Source organism: Nuphar pumila, chromosome 5 (genome assembly GCF_984573655.1).
Source record: "Nuphar pumila chromosome 5, dmNupPumi1.hap1.1, whole genome shotgun sequence".
Classification (NCBI taxonomy): Eukaryota; Viridiplantae; Streptophyta; class Magnoliopsida; order Nymphaeales; family Nymphaeaceae; genus Nuphar; species Nuphar pumila.
This window is the reverse complement of record NC_143253.1, coordinates 23,703,993-23,729,306: the sequence shown is the minus strand read 5'-3', so window position 1 is coordinate 23,729,306 and position 25,314 is coordinate 23,703,993. Positions and strand designations below refer to the sequence as shown.

At 37.2% G+C, this 25,314-nt stretch overlaps 1 pseudogene; it reads left to right on the top strand.

Annotated features, from left to right (window-relative positions):
• The first annotated feature begins 20,676 nt into the window (after positions 1-20,676).
• LOC149837128 (S-type anion channel SLAH1 pseudogene) lies at positions 20,677-21,443 on the top strand (annotated as a pseudogene).
• The last annotated feature ends 3,871 nt before the right edge of the window (positions 21,444-25,314 follow it).

The following is a 25,314-nucleotide window of genomic DNA, read 5'->3' as shown; positions in this document are numbered from 1 at the left end:
GCTTTGAACCTCACCGAGGACATGGCGTTGGATAGAAATGATTGGAGGAAAAGGATTCATGTGGAAGACCCAAAATGAATTTCTTTTTTGGTTCATATCGCTGACCCCAATTGTTTTGGGATGAAGGCGTAGTTGTTGTTGTTGTATAGCTATAAAACCAAGGGTTGATAGATAGTGGTTTTCTACACAGCACAACTTCAAGTTTGATAGCTTCATATAAAAAACAATACAAAAACTGTGGAGATCAGATTATTTCACCAGAAAAGGTGATTACATTCTTCATTACTGTGGTGCAAGAAAACAAATTGGTGTTGTAGAGAAATCACGCTAGGCTCAATAAACTGAAAAGACTGAGCATAGCATCAACAAGTATTGACATAGGGCCTCACTTGCATCCTATCAAACAGTCCAATAGCATTTGAAAATGATTCACAAGGGATGTACCCCGATATGTACAATTCCAAGCTACCACATCCCTCTTAGGTATTTCACCAAGCACTTCTTATGCACCATAAGCATCACAATTCACCACATACCTGATGTTTCTAATTGCAATATCTTTCTCGGCAATTTCATCGAATATTTGGCATGCAGTCCAAAACGTAGCCCCAATTAGAGTTTACAAGAATCAAGCCACATTTACACATGAAGGGGTGGCCAGCCGGCCCCTTTTTGGCCAGAGAGGTGACCATCGCTTCCGTCGTGATGACCCTCCCTTTGGGAGATTCCATCGAACAGTTCAACCCTAAACCGAAGACTGGTTCAAAAGATCTCCTTTCAGTTGCACAAACTAAATGAAAAGTGAAACCCTTCAAAAAAAAACCGCATACACACAATCACACAACGATATGAAAAACAAGCAGAGAGATTGAGAGAGCAAGGGATGAAAAAAGGGTCTTGTAATTACTTGGTCTGTCGTTGCTCATTGTCTTTCTTTCTTCTTCACTGGAGAAAATTGTTGCCTTGCCGGAGAGAACAACTCCGTCCACCGGGGGGGGGGGGGGGGGGGCGCGATTGCTGACACCAGAGAATGCTACCGCCGGCAAGCTGTCGTCGGAGAACGCGGGTCTTTGACACCAAAAGATGGCAACGGCGCAAGAGAAACAAAGGGCCCCGGAGATTGCTTAGGTTTTCTCCTCCATTAAACACGGTAAAACCGGCAAAAACCAATAAGAGTTGTTGCATATTTTTCAAAATATCGAAAAAATGTCTTGTTTTCCTTAAATCCAGAAAATATCGAGATATTTCAAAAGTAGGAGATAGATTGGAGGGAAATTGTAAAAAGCATGGCCCAAAGCGTTTGAATCGCTGACATGGGAGGACAGGGAGAGCATGTCCTATTCGTCCCGTCTGAGATCAGGACAGGAACCGATGTCCTCCCATGTCTAGGCACCCTCTTTCTTTTGTTTTGGCACGGGTCCTGTGTTGGGCCCCATGCACTAGGCATCCCACGGACGGGCGTGGATGGCGACACAAATGCGAGAGCGTAAGGTTCACATAGAGTGGATTTGGAGCCAATATATGAACTAATCCTATCTGTTTCAAATAATATGGAGGCTCCTCGTTGTTAGGGGAAATGTCAGTTAGATCCAATTAAGAATGAAAACCAGATCAGATCTAGGTTCGGGTGTCCTGTGTTGGTTCAGGTTGATTTCAAGTGTTGTTTTAGTAGACCCATTTTTTGGAACGGGTGTAAAAATTATATCCAACCATATCTCAATTTTAGTTGTGATTTTTTTTGCTACCAAATCTAATGATTATTCAGATTTAATGGATATTCCAGTCCAATTATATGTACAAAATCGGATTTGGTAATCCGAACATAAAATTGTTTAAGCAAAATCTGAATAATTGAATTTGGTATTGGCCATATTTGACCCCAATTTGAAACATTTACATTTTTATATGTGAATGTGATTCTAAAATCTGACATTTTTCTCTATTTTGTAATATCTGAATAATAAAAAAATTTAGGCATTTTTCATGACTTGTCAGTGTATGATTGTGTTCTCATGCATTTTTCGAGAAGAACGATCTTTATTTCATCGAAAACGGGGTTATTACAAGCCCGAAGCAAGCCCAACAAGTTCTAGGGGGATTTGTGGGTATTTTGAGGTTATTTCAGGAATATTTTGGTCAACAGGGGCAAGATTATCTGACCTTGAGTTGACCTAGTGGGATCAACTATGGTATTTTGTGTAATATCCAAAAAATTTCAATGTTAAATAAATTCTGAAAATCAAGCCTTTATTAATCCTGAACCAATTTGGATATGCTTCGAAATCAAAATCTTTATTTGAATAACTACTGGATCCCAACACGGATCTGAACCCGTATCCAAACTTTTGATGAATCTTGATATTATCCAAACGAATATTTTTAGTGGATTTGGATATTTATCTAGATCCATATTTCAGGAACATACTCATAAATATTTAAATTATCTAAGGACAATTCGATAATTTAAAATTAAAGGCATATTCAAGGAAATAATAAAATTAATAAGAGCAAAATAGTAATTTTTTACCCTAGTGGCATATTCAAGTAAATTCCTAAACCATAAAAGGGTAAAAATGTAATTTTTATATCTAAGTGGCAATGATGTAATATGGAATCAAACCAAGGCTATTTTGGTAAAAAATAGGATTTATGAAATTAATAAAATAAATAAATAATAATAAAAAAATAAAAAACCATCAAATTTGATGATTTTAGTTGATGGTTTTGAAGGTGGGTCCCACCTGCAAGAAGTAAGTCATGCCCTCCTTCTCTCCTAGTGATGACACCTTGTCACCTCTCCCTACTGTAACACTCAAGAGGGTGTGGCCCCCATGGGAGGGCAGCACCTCCTCTGAGGGTTGTAAATAGCCCCCACCCCTTGTGTTTCTCTCACTGCACCTCACATCTCCCTCTCTCTCTAACTCCTCCCTCCCTTCTCTCTCCTATTCCCTCTTTCTCTCTCTAACCCCAGCTCCTCTCTAGATTTCTAACCCAAACCATTGTCAATTTCTCAGTTCACTCCCATAGAAATGCCTACACCCCTTGTCTCTATCCAACTATGATCTTCAATTTCTTGAATGAGTGTTGACGGTTTAGAATCAGCTTTCTGAGTTCGATTAGCGGAGGGTTTGCCCAAATTCGACAACAGTTTCAGCATAACAACGCGAAAGCGCTGCCTAAATTTCTATAAATAAGGTAAGTGCTTGTATTCCTCATTTAGACCCTAGTGTGTACTCGTAGGACCTGCTATCACTTTTCTGAACCCTTAGGATTTCTCTTATAGATTGAAATGTGATGATTTTGTCAAAATCCCAATCCATTTATGCCCCCATATAGGGGAGGTTCTGGCAAAAAAATTAAAAGTATTCATGAGATTTTCATACTAAAATGGCAGAAGCTTTGTCAAAATTTTTAAAAGGATCCTCAGAATTTTCATGTTAACATAGGATAGATTTTGTTGAAATTTCTAAAATAATTTTTGAATTTTTCAAAAAGAAATAGAGCAAGTGTTGCTCGAAATCTGAGAAAATTTATGGGTTTTATTACGTAGAGACAACATAGATGTTATTTAATCTTCTAAATAAATTTGAAACATTAGATTTTAAACCAGATTAAAATGTTGCTTGAATTTTTAAACAACACTATAATTTGATCTCTATCAGAATTTTCGAAGCACCCTAAATCGAGATCACTTTGCTTTACCTTGATTTGTGACTCCTCAAGGCAATCACATTTTATCAGATCACATAAATATCAAAGTAAGGTATTATAACAAAAACTTGTAATTTATAATGTTAAATATATTCTGAATACTTGTATCAAAATTATAGATGTTAATTCATGTTAGCATGAACAATTGCATACCCTAATCCATGTTTGCATACTTTGAAAAATATTTACATACATTAAATTTTTTTTGCATGTATCGATTTAGGTTAGTATGCTTGAATGCTTGTTATAAATATTGTTGCTCAATAATGAGATTAGGGGTTAATGAAACCCTGTAGGCTTTGAATTAAAATGCAAGAATTTGTTGTTTAAGAAATGAATTATTATGGCTAAGGTTCGAGCAACCTTTGTTGGCGTGAGGCATGTTGATGAATGTGTAACATGTGATTATTATTGAAAAGTATCATTGTGCTAAAAATTTTCTTATATACCAGTTTGGGTTACTCAAATCATGATGTGCAAAAATGACACCAGCTGTTAAATGAATCATGCCTACACATAAACTTAAAGTGGTTTCTCACTTTCACATGTGAAGTGCTCGTATATATAGAGTAACATTAAATGAGTTAAGTACGTATGATTGTAATTGTTAACTCATGGAGACACATGAAATGATTAATTCCATTAAAAACACAACCCTTATACTCATTCACAGTAGGCTTATCTTAGAGAGGGTAGGTGGTACAAGCCTCGATTGACACATGAATATTATTGCGAGCAAGGCATTCCATGGGTCTTCAATCACTCGAATGTTTTGAAGATCGGGGTGAGAGATCCTCCCAACTTCTACAACAAGTTCAGGATGCATCCGAATAAGTGCTTAGTGGCCTTTGGGGAATTTTCTCTCGATTACAAACCATTTTCCTTAGGATCCATTCAGCTAGTCATTTGAGGTAATTAAAATATATATGACATAATAAACCTCTAAATGGTCTCAGTTGTACAACAACTAGTGGCTCTATGAGTACCCACAGGGAAAATAAATATCAAAATAAAAGCTCTTATATTTGAATAACTGCTTGAAAAAAAAGTTAATAATGGTCATTTGTTAAATGAATAAGTAAGAAATTACGCTATGTTAAAAAAATTTTAGTAGATCTCTGTGCTTATTTTTGCAGTATGATACCTAGCATCAAATGATAAGCTTGATATAGTCTGAATCTGAATTGCACAAGTAGAGTTAATTTATGATTTCTGAATATGTTTTGATATTTTATGTTACTTGAAATTGATATTTACTTACCAGGTTGTCACAAGTCTGATCCCATGTTATGGAAAAATGCAGGTTTATGTACTGGACATCTTACACAATAATAGATGTCGGGCATGAGCAACATCAAGGATCCAAACTTTCAAGATCCCAGGCAGATCTTAGGATTTTTGTTTTTAAATCTTAAGTGTTTAACTATCTCAATATTTTATAAAGGATTTTGTGCATATAATGCATAATTTGGTTTCATACTCTGATTTGCATATTGTCTTAGAATGTTACATGCTCGAGGTTTTAAACCCCAGTTTTAAAAATGTTTCTGTTGTTTATTTAAAAAAGAAAAAAGAGTTTTAAATTTCCATGCACTTTTTAAGGGCTAAAAATCCCAAAGAGTTACATTTGAGTTTATTTTAGGGACATTTTTTGCTATTCTCAATTGACTGAGTGGCATATGGTGTTATATTCAGGTGTGGGTAAGGTTAAGAATGGGTACAAAGACTCATTCAATTTTTTTTTTGGCATGCAAGGACAACTTGGTCTTTACATAGCCAGGCTTGCCGCCAAGTTTGAAAAGCCCTGGCAGGGTTGACCTTGCCAGGGTCAGCTGGGTTCAGCCAGGTGGTTGAACCCATCATGAGTTATGGTCCATCCCTAGTTGGCCTAACTGGGTTAGACCCAGTTAACCCAACTAGAGGGCTTAGTGGGTCTAGTAAGGCAGAATCTGGGTGGATCATGACTAGATTTGGGTCAGACCCAGATCCACCCCCGATTTAAAGAGAGAAAATGAAAGTGTAGTATGATCGAGGCAACAAGCACTAGAGAGGGGGTGAATAGTGCTTTTAAATATCGTCTTTAGAATTTTGATGGATTTTGAAATTCATAAAGCAATCACACAAAGAACACAATAATTTATCCTGGTTCGGTCTTTCCCGACCTACATCCAGTCTTCAAGCAAAACCAGCTTGAGATTTCCACTATCAATTTTGTATAACTACAAGATCATACACACCAAATCCGGTCCCACTTTCATTAACACACTTATTGAAAGCAAACAACTCCTTTAAACCAATGAGTCCTTTCTTTTACAGAAAAATAAAACAAATAACAACTTACAAAACAACTTACAGGCCCTTCTTATGAATGCAAATGAGATGCAATTGGCTTTTGAGGTTGCTGGAATACTCAACTCACAAATTCACTGTCTCTCAAAGGAATTTGAGTGAAAAACTGAAGTGAAAAATATCAAGTGAGTGAGAAAATGAATATGAGGAAAAACAAAGAGTAATTCAATGTAATTCGATTGAATTGCAGTGCTTTTGAGTGTAGAATGCACAAATATTTATAGTTGAAGGATTTCATACGTTGAGGGTATGAAAGGGTGTCAAAACAGTCTATTTTGAATAATCAAAACGCTTGAAAAATGAAAAGACACGCCTTTTAAAAGTTTCAGGAAAAATGGCAAAATTAGTCGACTGGAACAGTAGTTAGTCGACTGATAATTAACTATTAGTAGACTGACAGTTATCGTCGGTCGACTAATGTGTTTATCAAGCCGTTTGAAAATCTGAAGTTTTGAAACTTAGTCGACTAGAGAAAAAATTAGTCCACTGATAATATCATCAGTAGACTGAAAAACCTTTCAGTCGACTGCTGCTAAACTTTTCTGAAAATAATGTTCTGTCCGGTCGATTGATAAAATCATTAGTCGACTGCTGCTAAATTTCTAGAAAACAGACATTCTGTCTGATCGACTGATAAAACCTTCGGTCGACTAATTTGACAAAAATGATATTTTGTTTATAAAATTTGGTGCGAAAGGATTAGTCGACTGGTAAGTCTATTGGTCGACTAATAAACATTAAAAATTAAATACAGAGTTTTCTAAAAAGATTTTCATGAAGGGTTCTTCTAGAAAAGTTTTTCTAAAAATTTTTTAGGTGAAATGCAACCGAAATATGCACTCTAAGTAAGGATCTTACAAGAATCTAAGACTTTTAATGAATTTTACATTTGCACACTAGTCTTCAAAGATTCTTCATCGAATTCTTAAATGCTTGTCATCTTTCTTCATTGCCTTAGCTGAAATGCAGTTGATTCACTTGTTCATCATCAAAACCTTGTACTTGAAGTATCATGTACGACTTTATTGTCGTAACAATCTCCCCCTTTTTTATGATGACAAACTAATCAAAGATGAAGCATTTAGATGCATAGATGGAGATTTTACTCCCCCTATCAATATGCTACAAAGCATTAAAAGTTAATACATTCAAAGCACAAATATCACATATTGATTGGTTTGCATTTCCATCATTACTTCATGAAAAGATAAAACTTTTTCATGAATGCAATTTTCAATGCCATAGTACTTGTGAACATGCTAAACTAGCCACTATATATTCTGCTTCAGTTGTTGAGAGTGACACTGAATTTTGCTTTTTACTAAACCAAGAGACTAAGGAATTTCCTAAGAAATGACAAGTTCCGCTAGTACTCTTGCGATCAGATTTACTTCCTGCAAAATCTGCATCACTATATGAAACTAAATCAAAGGAAGATGATTTTGGGTAAAACAAACCAAAATCTGAAGTATCTTTCAAGTAACGAAGAATTTGTTTTACTACAGTTAAATGAGATTCCTTTGGATTAGCTTGAAATCTAGCACACATACAAACACTAAACATTATATCAGGTCGACTAGCAGTTAAGTATAATAGAGATCCGATCATACCTCTGTAGAGCTTAGTATCTACATTTTTACTATCTCCTCCTGCAAATCTCACTTGCACATTACTATTATGTTGCCTGCCCTACCATTCGACAGAAGGGAAGCAAAATTGAGCCCCCTCCATAACAAGTTAGGCATACTATATCATATTTCTTTAAAATGATCATGCTGAGTAGAGGATTAGAAGCCCTTGTGTGATTTTCTGGATGAGGGTCCCAAATATGATGTTTTATACTATTTTTCATGAATTGTACCTTCTAAAAAATGAAACCCCTACCAGTTATACAACCATACTATGGGGTTTGAACTTGCAATGTCCCAACACAATCTGACGTGCACTGACTGCTCCTGCCAGACAAGTGGAGCCCTCAGTTCAAAAATGAAATCTTATATTATATTAAACATGATAAAACTGAAATTCCACTAGAGGGGGGGTGGGGGTGAATAGTGAAATACGATGCAGATCGATAAAATAAAAAATAAGGCAATAAGACACAACACAATAAACACAGGATTTATACTGGTTTGGCCGAGTTACTGACCTACATCCAGTCCCCAAGTAAAACACTTGAGCCTACCACTATAACATCTGAGTTACCGGATAAATAGTACAACACCCTCTTCCTCAGAGGTCTACTTCTCTCAACAGAGAAGGGAAACACCCTCTTTCTCAGAGGTCTACTTCTCTCAACAAAGAAGTGAAACACCCTCTTCCTCAGAGGTCTACTTCTCTCAACAGAGAAGGGAAAACACCCTCTTCCTCAGAGGTCTACTTCTCTCAACAGAGAAGGAAAACACCCTCTTTCACAGAGGTCTACTTCTCTCAACAGAGAAGGGAAACACCCTCTTCCTCAGAGGTCTACTTCTCTCAACAGAGAAGGGATACAACAGAGATCAGAAAGTTACAACACTTTTCTATAGAACCTTCAGAATGATATACAGAGTATGAAAGCACGTATGAAGATTCTCAGAATGATCTTTTTCTTTTCTTACGCACTCTTGTATTTTTCTGAGAGCTTTTCTTGACTTTTTCTCTTTCTTTTTCTAAGCTCTTTTCTCAGAGTGTCAAGCAGGAATTTTTCTCGTTGAAAGCTTGCTTGTCTTTTCACACTGTTGTGTTTGTATATATATAGTCTTTAGAAAACTAGTCATTGTCTTTTTGAAATGATTGTCCTTTTGGGATATGAGAAGTCAGGTCATTTAAAAAATAACTTAGTGTGAAAAAGATAAGTGTACTATATTGCTTTTTCAAAAAGTCTTCTTTCCATACGAAGCATTTTTGGAGTACACTATTCGTTGGTGTATTTTAAATGAGTTATTCTTTGTATTAGGTCTTTTCTCATAATAAATGTTCTATAGTATTTTTGAACGTTGAAGTGTAGTTTATCATGTAGTTTTGTCTTTACTCAATTTAATGGTTTGTAGTACATTGAACGTTGGAATATATTCTATCATGTAATTTTGTCTTTACTCAATTTAATGAATATTAATATATTAATATTTTTTTTACAAGTCGTCACTTATAATAAATGTATGTAAGTGTGATAAATGTTTGTTGAGTACTTTATTTATAAATGGTCATTTCTTAAAAGCTTTTTGGAATAACACTTAATGTTTATAGAAGGAATGATGACTTTAAGTAAGTCGACATTCTTGAGTATGGGTTTTATTTATAAATAAATAGTCATTTCTCAAATGCTTTTTGAGGTGACATTTAATGCTTACAGAAAGAAATGGTCATTTCTTATTTTAATAAAATAATATTTATTTTCTCAAATCATCAATTCTAACATGAATGGTTGTGAAGTACACTAAATGCTTGAGTAATACTTATATTACAAATAGTCATTTCTCAAATAAATGCTTGTGTATTATCTTTTCATAATTTGTCTTTTCTTACATAAATGTTTATGTATTATGAACCAAAATTTCTTACGTAAATGTTTGTGTATTATGAATTAATTCATTGTCTTTTTCTTTCATATTTGAAATCATTAGCTTTTATATCTTTTCAAGTTGTCTTTTTCATAAATGCATGTTAGAAGGTACAATTAATGCTTTTGAAATCATGAGCTATTATATCTTGTCAAAATGTTTTTTTCATAAATGCTTGTAAGAAAGTACAATTAATGCTTTTGAAATCATGAGCTATTATATCTTGTCAAAATGTCTTTTTCATAAATGTTTGTAGGAAGTACAATGATTTGTTTCAAAAAGGTGTTTTTGAAATGCTACAATATACATAACGTATCCTTTTATGAAAGCTTAACTTTTTGTAAATAAATAGCTTGTATGATTTCAAAGCATATAGTCTAATATGAAATATGCATGCTTCTGAAGGTTCTGTTACATATGACTCTAAAGAAGAAGAAAAATCTTCATCTTGAGGTAGCCGATCTTCTTGGATAATCTTTATGAATGTATGGCCCATCAAACTTTTTCTTCAGAGTAGTATGATTGCATCAAATAGTTGCACTTGATCAAGTTGTCTTCACTTTTCTTAAGTGAAATAACCTTGCATCAAATACTCGTTAAATACATAGCACATCATATCCAGTCATAATATAACATATTCAGTTTCACATATGAAAGCATATCATATTTATCATATCTCATGAAAGCATATCATGTATTATATATATGCATCATGAAAGCATATCATATTTATCATGTATCATCAAAACATAGTTTCTCAACAAAAACTTTCTAATGTAATAAACAAATATTGTTAAACACGTATGTACGGATAGGTTTACCATTTGATGAACAGATGTATGTACACAAGAGTGTGTACTACCCTAAGTATAAATTTTTCTAACATCAGGGGCTCCGTATCCCTAGTCAAAAATTGACCTTCTAGATGTGATGTACATGTTTGGTTTAGTTGAAAGTGACCCTTAGATCATGTTTCTCCAACATGTATGTCAGATTTCCCATGGGTTGAAAAATCAATGGCCCCACAATGTGTCAAATCTAAAAAAAAACTGTAATTCTCTAAAAAAAAAATACAATTCAAGGGTCAATTTTGACTTTTTAATCATGTTAACTACTATTGGAAAGCAAACGGTAACCAATATTTTCTCATATATATATATATATATAATAAAGGTAATTGTAAGTACAACATTATGCAAGTTGTTTTGACTCGATCTAACCTTGTAAATGTGTTTTAAATGCTCAAATTAGTGAGAAGCAACCCTCATATAATGTTTTCTTTTATGAAAAAACATGTTCTTTTAGGTCCAAAAGAAAATCAATGCATTTACAACTGTTCGTTTTTGCATCACCTGGAAGACATGTACATATAGGTCAAATTCTAGCTATTCGAAAGTCTTTTCCTACAAAAAAAAATATGTGAATAACATCCATGCGGTCACTTAAACAAAAAAAAATATGGAAAATAAAAAAATAAAAGTTGATATATATAACCGTCAAACCAAAAGGTCTAAAATTTATAACCGATGATGATCGATGGTGTTCCTTCTCTAACGGTCGAGTCTTTTATCGATCAGATTTTACATATTGGGTTTTTATTATTTATTTAGTAAGCAACATGTTTTATATTATGAATTTTTGATATTCATTAAGCAACATGTTTTAGAAAAATATAAGTGGTTTTGTACCATGATACCATATAGTCGTCACGCTAATGTTTGTATGGATCTAGCTACCAAATGATAAATCTAACTGTGCAAATGTGCCTAACATAAGTTTTATCATATTTAATACATCATAAGATCTTATTTTTGAGACCATAAAAATCAATCGCTCACAATTCATTAAAATAAGGGTGGTCTCAAAATGACATAAAACATCACATTTTAGTCAACTTTACCACATGAAAATAGTAAATAGAGCATGTTGAATATATCCAAAGGTCAGATTTTGCAATTGAATCTTAGATCTATATATGTAAATCAAGTGTACCACCACTATATTATATATATATATAGATAGATATATATAGAGAGAGAGAGAGTAAAAATCCACGAATTAAGTGCAGCAAGGTTTTGATGAATGGTATTAGCTCCTCATCATTCATTTCATGGTTGGATTAGAACATATCCAAGGACTTGGATAACACGATCAAGTCATTACTTATCTTTAAATAAAACTAAGTTTCCTGATTCCTCAACAAAAAAAAAAACAAAAAACAAAAAAAACACGACTATACGTTGAAAACGAGTTATGTCCGATAATTTGGAGGCTTAGTACTGCGTGCATGTGTCCCCTCAAGGGATGCCTTTTTTTTTTTTGTTTTTTGATGAAGATGTTTAGCGCCAACGCTCCTGGTGAGAGTCAAACCTAGGGGTGGCAATCGGGTCGAGTTGACGGGTCGTGTCGGCAGGTTGGCGGGTCAGCATACCTCAACACGAACCCAACCCGTTTATTAAACGGGTCGGCTGTGGCAAACACGAACCCGACCCATGTATTAAATGGGTAACCGACACGACCCGGTTAACCCGTTTAATAAACGGGTCAGGTCGGGTAAACGGGCGGGTCGGAGTCGGGTAAACGGGTTGGCATACCCCTAACATGAACCCGACCCGTTTAATAAACAGGTCAGACGGGTCGACCCGTTTATGACACAAACCCGTTTAAGCCAAACCCGAACCCGCCTAAGAGGTGGGTTGGCGGGTCGTGTCAGGTTTTGCCACCCCTGGTCAAACCTGAAACGAAAGAGTCTGCCACTTCTTCTCGAAGGGTTTAAAAGTCCGATCATTTACTCGGTTAGCGGAGACTGTTTCAACGCTTTCAATGTGGGCCTCTGGCCACCACTTTGTCTCCTCATTGTTAGTTTGGAAAAACTAAGGGCGAGACTCATTCAAAACGAGTGCATCCTGTCCCGTTTGTCCACCTTATCAAACGGCACCTCAAGGTTTCCTGCATCTGTCACAAAGGCTTTAGGTCTTGCACTTCATGCGTGCTTGGGTGAAAGAAAGATGTCGTCTTTCGAAATAAATTGGAAATCATCTTCCAACCTAGCTGCGTCATGCAAAGATAACACTTCAGACTTGCTGCTGTTCATCTTTTTGATCCTTTTAGTTCATTGAATTCACAGGGTTATTAGCTTCTGAATTTGAGGGTTGGTATCATCTCAGAAGTCAAAATTTGTAGTTGTTGCTTGCTGTGACCAAATTGATCTCTGATAAGCACAATTTGAAGTGCAATAAAACTCATCTGAACACCGCCACCCCCCCTCTCTCTTTCTCCTTGAATGGTCAAGTGGGGAACAACACTAACTGAATTTGAACCCAAACCAGGAAGATATGATTTCCACCGTACTCCAACAATCACACAAGGTGAACCAACTATTAGTTTAGGAAAAAAAAAATAGGGGTCAACCTTTTGCCCTAATCCCATAAATGAGCCTTGTTTTTCTAAAACTCTTGATATTGGCACATAGGTTTCCTGGAAAGACCGATTAACATTCATCATTTAAAAAACAATTTTTCTGTTTTTTTGGTCCACCTTATTGTCTTTTGAAATTGAAAAATATTCATTCATTCTCATAAAAAAAAAGAAATGGGTAAATATCTCGAACATTTGATCATGAAGCTTATTATTGTAATAACTTATGATTTAACTCGAGTTAGTAGAGAAGTTGAGAAAACAGAGTTCCACAAGAAGTTGAGAAACATTAGGCTCTTTTGCAGACCCCAAAATTTTAGTGAAACAGAACACTGCGAATGACGATGTGTCACTGCAGCACATTACAGAGGGCGAATCTTCTGAATCAACTATTTAATTAACTTTTTAAACACGTGAACACTTGTCCAATTTTGAACTATCCCATCAAGTCAATATAAGACCAATCTGTGGGGTGACTACAGTCAGTAAATGAATTTATCAGCTCTAGACAGTTCTGTTCGACTCAAGTAGCTGGGAAGCCAAGCCGTTTAGCTTAAATGAGTTGAGAGATCCATTTTTTGAAGGCTTAGGATCATGAGGAAGACCTTCAATCACAGGAGTGCATTGCGCGTCATGCGCTGACAGATGCACGGTGCGATGGTAGGCGCTGCTGTCGTGTGCTGTGCAGCACCACTGCGTGCGGCGTTGAGCACCCCGCGCAGTCTGGCACGCTGCAGGGAAATAGGCGCACGATCTTGCGCATGAGAAGGTGCGGCTGCGTAGGCTACGCTGAACGACACAGCTGCCCGGTGCTTCGACAAGAATAGCGCACGCACAAGACTGTTGCAAGGGAAGCCCGGCACAATACTTGCTCAGCACTCTGTCAAGAGAGGTTCCTTGGCTGTTGTAGACGAAGTGCGATCCTGGGACCTGTGGTAAGCTTGGAACTATTGCCTTTGTTGTCCATCGTGTTGGTGCACTGTTTGCACCCGAGAAGTGGAAAAGCTCCCTTCGGTTTTGGAAAATGCAAGAAGATGTCACAAAGCAGAAAACTTCCCTTTGGTTTCAGAAATGCAAGAAGAGCTCACAACCGTGCGTCAACTGCAGGGGTTGTTCAGTGCATGTGCCAAATGCTCTCGTTCTAAGTTGAATATCCAGCACATCAACAGAATGAAGCATTCACCGATTCTGCGAATGAACATTGCGATCTTGACATTTTTTGCAGCAACAATGAAGATGGAAGAACCGCAATAGAGGCGTGCTTCCAGATACTCTCCCTCATGGTTGAGCTCATCCGCGTCACTCCCTAAATCGTCAGTTGTGCGATGGGCTAGCTGGAAAACAATACATAGCCGATTCCCTAATTTAAATGAGCCAACACTCGGTTGGACAATTGGCCCAAGAGGTCTGGTCAACCAAACTCTTCAAAAATCTCACAGGGAGAAGAGAATATCGAATGGCAGAAACAACTCAACACTTTATTAATTTCCAAAGATGCAATACAATTCAAAGCCTCAAGTATTTATAGGCTGCAAGAACTCAAAACCTGCCAACCGGTTTCCTGCCCATTTTTATTCAAAACCCGCCTGGTATCCAACTGCCTTTCATGCCTACTGAAGTGGTTTTGCCCTATGTGTGCCATGCTTAGAGTTGTCTACGCTGAGGTGGACCACCGCTTAGCTGATCTGCCCGCTCGTGCCATGTCGGCTGCCTTAGTGGATGCACCCCATTGGCTGTTTGCGTCCCTTTGTGTTTGCATTTTCCTTAGGTTTGCATCAGCTCACCACTGCTTCGCTAACCCTTTGTCCTCAAGGGTAAAATCCAAAAATCGTTTAAAGAATTCTTCTTCCTCTATCCATGAAACCGTGATTTTCCCCTTCTTTGTCCTACTCGACTTTTAATCTTTTTACTTGTTGATTCCCTTTCTTTCTAACCATACTCTGAATGAGTCTAATAGGCTTCATTCCTTCCTCCAGAGGTAAGATCTCTTGAGGTGGCTCCCCATTGTTTGGTTTGAGCTTTGAAACATGAAGTACAGGATGTATTTTGGAACACCTTGGTCATTTCAATGTATAAGTTGCCTTATCTATTCTGGCTTCAACTTGGAATCATCCATAGTATCGTGGTACTAATTTGCTGTTAGAGTGTGAATGCATGCTTTTCTGTTTACGAGCCTATGCTTTCTTAAGCCATACCCAATCATTCACTTCAAATTCACGATCCTTTCTTTCCTTGTTGAACTGAATTTTTATTCTCTCTTGAGCTCTTGCAATGTTGTTTTTTAGCATTTTTAGGATTTCATCTCTACTTCTTAATGCATAGTCTATTTCCACAAGTTGAGAGCTTTCGTGCTCATAGGTAATTGGACTTGGGGTGGATATCCATAGAGGGCTTCAAAGGAGGTCATGCCTATTGAGGAGTGATGACTTGTATTCTATGAATACTCAACCTAAGAAAGGTAGTTGATCCAACTACTTGGTTTGGCGCTTGTGAAGCATCTTAAGTAAGTCTCTATGAACCAATTAACTACTTCGGTTTGGCCATCGATTTGGCTATCGATTTGTGGGTGATAGGCTGAAATATATTGTATTTTGGTGCCACTTAATCGAAAATACTCTTTCCAAAAGACACTTAGAAAAATACAATATCTATCACACACTATGGTTTTGGGTAAACCATGTAATTTCTCCACATGGTCTTGAAAGCTTTGTACAACTTGTTTGGTAGTGTAGTTCTTTAGTAGAGGCATAAAATGGGCATATTTTGAAAGCCTATCAACCACTACATAGATGGCTTCCATACCATTGGATGGGGGCATAGATTCTATAAAATCCATGCTTATGTCTTGCCATATTCTATTTGGAATAGGTAGAGGTTTTAGGTAACCGAGAGTTTTTAAAACCTTCATATTTGTTCTCTTGGCATTTTTGGCAATGCCTTATATAATTTTGAATCTTTCTCTTCATTCATTTCCAATAGAAATTCTTCTTTAGATGTTGATATGTTTTCGAGACTCTCATGTGACCGGCCTCTAGTGTGTCATGGTTTTCTTCAAGTAATTCTTTGATAAGATTACTTTAGCTTAGAACCACTATTTTTTCTTTGTAATACAAGATTTCTCCTATAACTTCATAGTAGGGTTGGGATGTCGGCTCATTATGAAGAGTTGTTACAAGACTCTCAATCTCCAAGTCTCTCTTTTGTTCTTCAAAAACTCGCCTTCCCCAATTACATGTTAGAGTAGTGAGTACTCTAAGAAAAACTTCACTCTTGTTTGCTTCAAGGTCTAATAGTGCTTTTTCTCCTTTGAGTATAATTTTGTTATGACCATCCTTAAAAACCATACACTTATTTTGAAGTCCCAAGTGATAGTGTCAAGGGTCTTCAACCACTCTATTTCCAATAGTAAGTTCGTTAATTTGATGAAAAGTAGGTATAAGTCTACTTGTAAACACAAGTGTAGGTCTTTGCAACTTTGATTATACTTGAGCCTCTCATAATTTCCCACGGCAACCTCGAATTTTGGATGCATTATGGTGTATAAATTCAATAATTGCACTTCTCTTTTGATGAAGTTATGTGTAGCGCCGATATCTATGAGCACTTGGACTCTATATCCATTTAGCATTCCTTCAAGCTTCATGGAGTGAGGACCGATTATCCTCAAAAGAGCATGGTATTCACTACATGCTTCATTGCCACTTTCTAATGTTTTATCTTTGATTTGTTCCTCACTATCCTCCACATCCTCAAAGATTTGAAGGATTTTGAGGCTTTGACACTTGTGATGCGGATCCCATAGTTTCCCATAATGAAAGCACTCTCCTTTCTTTCTCTTTTTTTTAAGTTGTGCTTGGGAGACATACTCGAACTTGGATTTTTGGAAACCCACCCTCTTGTCATCTTTAGAAACCGATTTAGAAAACTTGGGCACCTCTTTTGGTTTCACTTTTTGAAATACTCATTTAAGCTTTTGTTTTTCTTCAAAAAACTTTACATCCTTGTAGGCTTCACTTGTGGTGTGTACATTGGAAGCTAAGACTTCAATTCTCAAATCGTTTTTCAAACCTTCAACATAAGAGCCAAACAAAAGTGCTTTGGTCCATATATGGTAGCATCGAACAAACCTCTTCAAACTCGGTTTGATATTCATCTAAAAACCCTTTTTGCTTCAATTGCTTTAGAGCCACGCTATGGTTGACAAACATGGTTCGCCCAAACCTTTTATGTAGAGCATCTTGGAAGGTCTCCCAATTGGGCTTTTTATATATCACCTCATACCAATGATATCACCTCAATGCATTTCCTTCTAAATGAGCTATGCCTTCATTTACTTTAAGCTTACAAGGAGTTTGGTGGCATGCGAAGTAGTGGAGTACTTTGAATAGCCACTTCCTTGGACTTTCTTGAAGGATGGAAGTTCAATTTTAATCTTGTGTATTCTTTGCACATGGTTTCTATTGGCTATCCAAGTGGGAACATCTTGACTCCATACATCTTCATTGTCTATTTGCCCCATCATTATTTCTTGGGGTCTTCTTGGCGTACTTCGCTTATGTGCTTGCCCCACAAAATTATTGAAGTTTTGTGTGAGTTGCATCATCAATGTTTCCAACCTATCCATGCATGTGTTTGTCTCATGTTCATTTTGTGACATCTTTCTTATAACCTCCGCATGAGTCTCCATAAAGAAGGAGCGTGAAATTCCCTCACTCCCTTGGTGAGAAGTTGACCCTTCATTGAGTCCAATGCCTTCATTGGCTTTGATACCACTTGGTGGGACTGTGCTTTTAGGATCTATTTTTTGAAGGCTTAGGATCTTGAGGAAGACCCTCAATCACGTGGCATGCGAACAGATGTTCAAGCACAAAACCCAAATGTCGAAGCTCTTCTTGTGCCTGTGAGTGGGTGAGGGGCATCACTTGTGTGTACTAGTGTGCAAACAAAGCCTAAGCTAACAAGTAAGCAAATTAAAAGGCTTTAGAGGGGTTTCGTCTAGTTTAAGCTAGGGTTACAAGCTTATTTTCAATTCAGCAAATAGTAAAAGACTGTCTCGATTGGGCCTCAACCTATGGCACACAGTGCACACACTTTGTTGCGGATGCGGCAAGTGCACAAGCACACGAGTGCATTGCATGTCATGCACTGACAGATGCACACTATGCGGTGTGGCGGTTGGCATGTAGGCACTGCTGTGGCACCACTACATGCGGCGTTGAGTGCCCTGCGCAATCTAGCACATTGTAGGAAAATAGGCGCACGATCTTGCACACGTGAAGGTGCGGCTGTGTAGGCTGCGTTGAATGACATAGTTGCCCGACACTTTAACAAGAACAACATGCTCACAAGACTGTTGCAAGGGATTGCCTAGCACAATGCTTGCTTAGCACTCTATCAAGAGAGGTTCCTTGGCTGTTGTAGATAAAGTGCGATCCTGGGACCTGTGGTAAGCTTGGAATAATTGCCTTAGTTGTCTGTCGCATTAGTGCGCTGTGTACACCCGAGAAGCAAAAAACCTCCCATCAGTAATTGGGCAAATACAAGAAGAGCTCGCAAAGCAGAAAACCTCTCTTCGGTTTCGACAAATGCAAGAAGAGCTCCCAACCGTGCATCGACTGCAAGGGTTGTTCAATGCATGTGCCAAATGCTCCCATTCCAAGTTGAATATCCAACACATCAACAAAATGAATACACAGTTCTAAGTGATGTACATTCAAGTGCAATAAAAAAATTGTAAAGAAGTCAAGCACTCACTGATTATGCAGATGAGCACTACGATCTTGACATTCTTTGCAACAACAATGAAGATGGAAGAACCGCAATGGAGGCATGCTTCCAGATGCTCTCCCTCACGGTTGAGCTCGTCCGCGTCACTCCCCAAATCACTAGTTGTGCGATGGGCTAGTTGGGAACAATGCCTAGTCGGCGTCCTAATCTGAATTGGCCAATACTCGGTTGGACAATTAGCCCAAGAGGTCTGGTTAACCAAACTCTCCGAAAATCTCACAAGGAGAAGAGAATGTCGAATGGCAAAAACAAGTCAACACTTTATTAATTTCCAAAGATGCAATACAATTCAAAGCCTTAAGTATTTATAGGTTGCAAAAACTCAAAACTCACCAACCAGTTTCCTGTTGATTTCTGTTCAAAACCCGCCTGCTATCCAACTGCCATTATCGCCTACTGAAGTGGTTCCGCCCCATGTGTGCCATGATTAGAGTTGGTTGTGCTGAAGTGGATCACTGCTTAGTTGTTCTACCCGCTTGTGCCATGTCGACTGCCCTGGTGGCTGCGTTCATCATGGCAACACTCCATTGGCTGTTGCATCCCTTTGTGTTTACATTTCCTTTACGTTCACATCACTAGACAAAAGGTGTTGGGTGTTGGAAGTGTAAACTTATTTTGTGTTGTAAAGAAAAAAATGTTGATATTTTGTGGGCAAAAAAGGTATTTTTAATAATGTAATACATGAAGTATGGGCATAAAAAAATGTTAATGTAAATTTACACATAGTGGGTAACTAAAGTAATGTAATCGATATAGTGGGTCATCCAAAGAGAAGTATCAAGTATAAAGTCATTGAGATGACATGTGAAGAGTCTAGAGAGAAGTTATTTGAGTCACAAGTTATGTGAGTTAAGACATGCAAGTAGTGATCATAGTAATAGTAGTGCATGTCATTAATAGTCACTAAATAAGTCATTAAGATAAAAATTCGTACTTAGAGATGTGACATAAAAAAGAGATCAAAAGTTGTCATATATGCATGATAGATGTGTAGAAATGACCCCAACTCTATATAAAACTATGAGCTATATATTTTTAAGTATGAGTGAAGAGTATTCAGATGTTTTTGAGTGCTTATTTTTCTTAAGCCTTTCTTGTGTGAGATTGAGAGCTCCTCTATTATTTTTTGACTTTCATTTGGCTCGGCTTGAAAGAGCTTGTGTGTAGTCTCTCTCTCTCTCTCTCTATATATATATATATATATATATATATATATATATATATATATATATATATATATATATATATATATATATAACACAAAATTTTTTACATGGGCCTGCTTGTGTTTGGCTCGTATCATTCAAGGGGAGTAGAGCTCAACTTGCTAAACACAAGCATGAGCTAAGTCACGAGCTCAATCCACTGGTAAATGAGCAAGCCTGAATATACTCTGTTCTGTTCGGTTCGTTCAGCTCATTTTGTCATAGGTTTTTTTTTTTCATTTTGAGGAATCCAATATATATATATATATATATATATATATATATATATATATATATATATATATATATATATATATATATATATTGATATGTACACACAATCAGTGGCGTAGCTAGGATTCATGTGGTGGTGGTGGTGGGGCGGCAAACAGGGGTGTAGGAAAAAAAAACTGGTTTGATGGTTGGGGGTTCGGGGGCCGGGGGCAGATCCCCCGGAAAAAAAATTTTTTTTGAGATAAAATAAAAAATGGCTACAATTATAATTAAAATCTATTTCATATGGACAAATCAAACTATTTGCTGCAGTCAGGGCTGGGCTAAAAAAATGGATAAAAATCTATTTCATATGGAATCAGGGCTGGGCTTTTACAAAAAAAAAAAATCCCTTCTTGGCACGGTTCCATGCAGACTTCTTCCCCGTCTCCATGGCCCTCGCCAGCCAAGCTGTCCTCTGGAGGACGCTCAGCTCGGGGTCATTCTCTAATCCATGGCCACCCATCTTCAACTCTATTATGGATAAGATCTTCTGGCTTTTGGCAGCCCTGGTCTTGTGTTTCTCCTGCCTTGCCTACCTCTTCAAATCCATCTTTTACTTCAACATTGTCAAGGCCGAGTTTTTGGACCGCTGGAGGGTCAACTACCTCTTTGTAGCATGGATTGCTGCCATCTTGCTCCTACAATGCGTCCTGCCCTCCAGATATGACCGTTGGAAGGGTGGTCACACTTGGGACGGGCTAAGATTCTTCAACTGCCGGGACATTTCAATTCTACCATTTCCAGGGTCTTTTGGTGCCTGTTCACTGTGCCAATATTGTTGCTAGAACTTAAGATCTACGGCCAATGGTTCACTAAGAGCAAGCATTTCTTGTTCACTGTGGCCAACTTTTCGACTCACCTGTCCTTAATCAGCAACTTCATCGCTGCCCAGACCGTGGCTCAGCTCGCTTGGCTCGAACTCAGCTTGTTCATGTTTGCCATAGGCATCATACACTACGTCGTGGTGTTTATTACACTGTATCAGCGCCTTCCTTGCAATGGCTCGTTCCTGACACATCTAAGACCGGTGACCTTCCTGTCGATTGCCACCCCTAGCATGACATGCGTAGCATGGGAGTCCATCTCCGGCCGCTTCGACTCTGGCTGCAAGATGTTGCACTTCCTCTTCACCTTGCTAGTAAAGTTCACTTACTGAAGTACTTTTATAAGCTCTTTTATTCTTAATTAATTAACAAGTATCACCACTTGTATTTGGGTTATAGGTTGTTAGGGAGAGGGTTGTGTATGTTCGCCCCCGATGATTCACTGAATCCCATGTCTGTGTTCGGGGCTTTGAATGAGCACCACGTATACAAGCACATGGGGCTCGTATTCCCGTGTATGTTGACATAACTTTGCATCGGACTCTGGTGTTGTTGCAAAGACTTAAGTACCCTTTCTTGCTATTTTTCTCATAAAGTGATGGTTTGAGAAAATGAAAAAAATGCCCTTCATTCAAAAAAGAAAAAATAAACAGTTCAAAAAAAGGACAAACATGTCCTCCATCCAGAAAGTCGAGGATGATGTTGACTCTTCAAAGTCTTCTTCTTTTTCTGTTCAAAAAAAGGACAAACATGTCTTCTTCTTCTTTCTCCGTAAAACACTGTAAAACCCTCTCTCTCTCTAGAGAAGAAATCAAGGGAAACAAAGAGTTCTTCCTGGAGAAGGCCATGAACAACAACCCTCTCACTCTCTCTCTCTTCTCTCTCTACTTTTGTGCACATCCAACAGACGATCCTACATTGCTCCATCGTCATCTTCTTCTTCTTCCTTCTTCGTAAAACACTGTAAAACCCTCTCTCTCTCTAGAGAAGAAATCAAGGGAGGTAAAGGGTTCCTCCTGGAGAAGGCCATGAACACCAACCCTCTCACTCTCTCTCCCTTCTCTCTCTACTTATATGCCTGATTTAGAGTTTTTGCCCTTACAGGAGGGGGGTCCGGGGGTTCATCCCAGCGTGGGTAGCATCATTCAACTAAATGAGTTGTAGATCCTGATTCAGAGTTTTTACCCTTATAGGAGAGGGGTCTGGGGGCTCCTCCCAACGTGGGTAGCATCATTCAACTTGAAGAGTTATGGAGTCTGATTCAAAGTTTTTACCCATTCATATTTTAAGGCATTAGATCTCATGTTTGAACATCCACGCATGTGCAGTTTGCTTTCATCATGTTCAGTTGCTTTCTAGATTATACTTTGAATTCTTGTGCATTTTAGATCTATCGATTTGTATGTAACCAGAGCTCATTTTAATTTTAAATTTTTACTGCAACTTCATGCATATGTCTTCATGCTCTCCACCAACAATCAGATCATTTTGAGTTTGTTTGACCCACTTTAAAAATCGAGATTCAAAACCTGTTATTTTGCACCGTCAGGATTTTAGCAGAATCAGGACCAACTTGCGGAAGTAATTTCTCCCTAACCAGAGATGATCTTTCCGATCCGTAAAAAGGGTTGTTTTCTAAATTGAATCTAGTTTGCTCATACAAAATATTAGCGATTTCTATGGTGTTTTCGTACCAGTTTAGGGTAAAAAACCATAACCCTGTCACCCTGTGTCATTTTAACGGCTCGGATTTTGATCCATTTTGTTTGAATTTTATTTTCCTAATGGAAGATCATTTTTCAATTCTGTAAAACGGGTTCTCTTCGTTTATGTGTTTAGTTCATCCCTGTAAATTTTCAGAATTTTTCATGGTCAATTATTATTATTTTTTGATTAAATACCAGAACCTTGTATCCAGATTTTATAAATGTTCTGATTTTGGCCCCCATATCATGACTGTTGTAGCACTTCTTCAACAAATCGTTATTTGATTGGCAATATTCTTAAACAAATTATTGTTATGATTTTTTTGAGTCTCTAATGAGTCTCTACTATGATTTATAGTATTTTTGGGTCTCCAACGAGCCTCACAATGATTTATAGTGTTCTTCGATCTTTTAACTATGATTTATAGTGCTTTGGGGTCTCCAACGAGCCCCACAACGATTTGTAGTATTTTTCGGTCTTTTAACTATGATTTATAGTGTTTTTGGGTCTCTAACAAGACCCACAGCGATTTATAGTGTTGTTGGACCTCGCTATAGCGATTTGTAGTGTTTCTCGCTAAACACTACAGCGATTTGTGATACAAATCGCTATCCGAATCAGGACCAACTTGTCAGGGTCATATCTCCCTAACCAGAGATCGAATTTCAAATCCGTAAAAAATGGTGTCTTCGTTATGAAGTCTAGTTTATTTCTGTAAACTTTCAGTGATTTCTATAGTCATTTGATACCTCATTTGAATCTAAAACCAGACCCCTATCAGTCTGCCTTATTTGAGTGACATAGGTTTTTATTTCATTTTGTAAGAGTGATATCTCCCCAACGGAACATCATTTTTCAAATCCGTAAAAAGGGTTTTCTTCTTCTATGTATCTAGTTTATATCTGGAAAGTTTTATAACTTTTTATGCTCATTTGATATTTCGAACCTGTTAAAAACCGAGACATGTTATAAAATGTTATAAAACTTAAAAAGTTTGAAACTTCCTCTATGTGTCTCGATTTTTAATAGGTTTGAAATATCAAATAAGCATAAAAAGTTATAAAACTTTCTAGATATAAACTAGACACATAGAAAAAGAAAACCCTTTTTACAGATTTGAAAAATGATCTTCCGTTGGGGAGATATGACTCTTACAAAATGAAATAAAAACCTATGTCACTCAAATAAGGCAGACTAATAGGGGTCTGGTTTTAGATTCAAATGAGGTATCAAATGACTATAGAAATCGCTGAAAATTTACAGAAATAAACTAGACTTCATAACAAAGACACCATTTTTTACGGATTTGAAATCCGATCTCTGGTTAGGGAGATATGACCCTGACAAGTTGGTCCTGATTCAGATAGCGATTTGTATCACAAATCGCTGTAGTGTTTAGCGAGAAACACTACAAATCGCTATAGCGAGGTCCAACAACACTATAAATCGCTGTGGGTCTTGTTAGAGACCCAAAAACACTATAAATCATAGTTAAAAGACCGAAAAATACTACAAATCGTTGTGGGGCTCGTTGGAGACCCCAAAGCACTATAAATCATAGTTAAAAGATCGAAGAACACTATAAATCATTGTGAGGCTCGTTGGAGACCCAAAAATACTATAAATCATAGTAGAGACTCATTAGAGACTCAAAAAAATCATAACAATAATTTGTTTAAGAATATTGCCAATCAAATAACGATTTGTTGAAGAAGTGCTACAACAGTCATGATATGGGGGCCAAAATCAGAACATTTATAAAATCTGGATACAAGGTTCTAGTATTTAATCAAAATAAAATAATAATTGACCATAAAAAATTCTGAAAATTTACAGGAATGAACTAAACACATAAACGAAGAGAACCCGTTTTACAGAATTGAAAAATGATCTTCCATTAGGAAAATAAAATTCAAACAAAATGGATCAAAATCTGAGCCGTTAAAATGACACAGGGTGACAGAGTTATGGTTTTTGACCCGAAACTGGTACGAAAACACTATAGAAATCGCTGAAATTTGGTATTGACAAACTAGATTCAATTTAAAAAACAACCCTTTTTACGGATCGGAAAAATCATCTCTGGTTAGGGAGAAATCACTTCTGCAAGTTGGTCATGATTCTGCTAAAATCCTGATGGTGCAAAATAACAGGTTTTGAATCTCGATTTTTAAAGTGAGTCAAACAAACTCAGAATGATCTAATTTTTGGTGGAGAGCATGAAGACATATGCATGAAGTTGCAGTAAAAAATTCAAGTTAAAATGAGCTCTGGTTACATACAAATCGGTAGATCTAAAATGCACAAGAATTCAAAGTATAATCTAGAAAGCAACTGAATATGATGAAAGCAAACTGCACATGCGTGGATGTTCAAAAATGAGATCTAATGCCTTAAAATATGAATGGATAAAAACTTTGAATCAAACTCCACAACTCTTCAAGTTGAATGATGCTACCCACGCTGGGAGGAGCCCCCAAACCCCCCTCCTGTAAG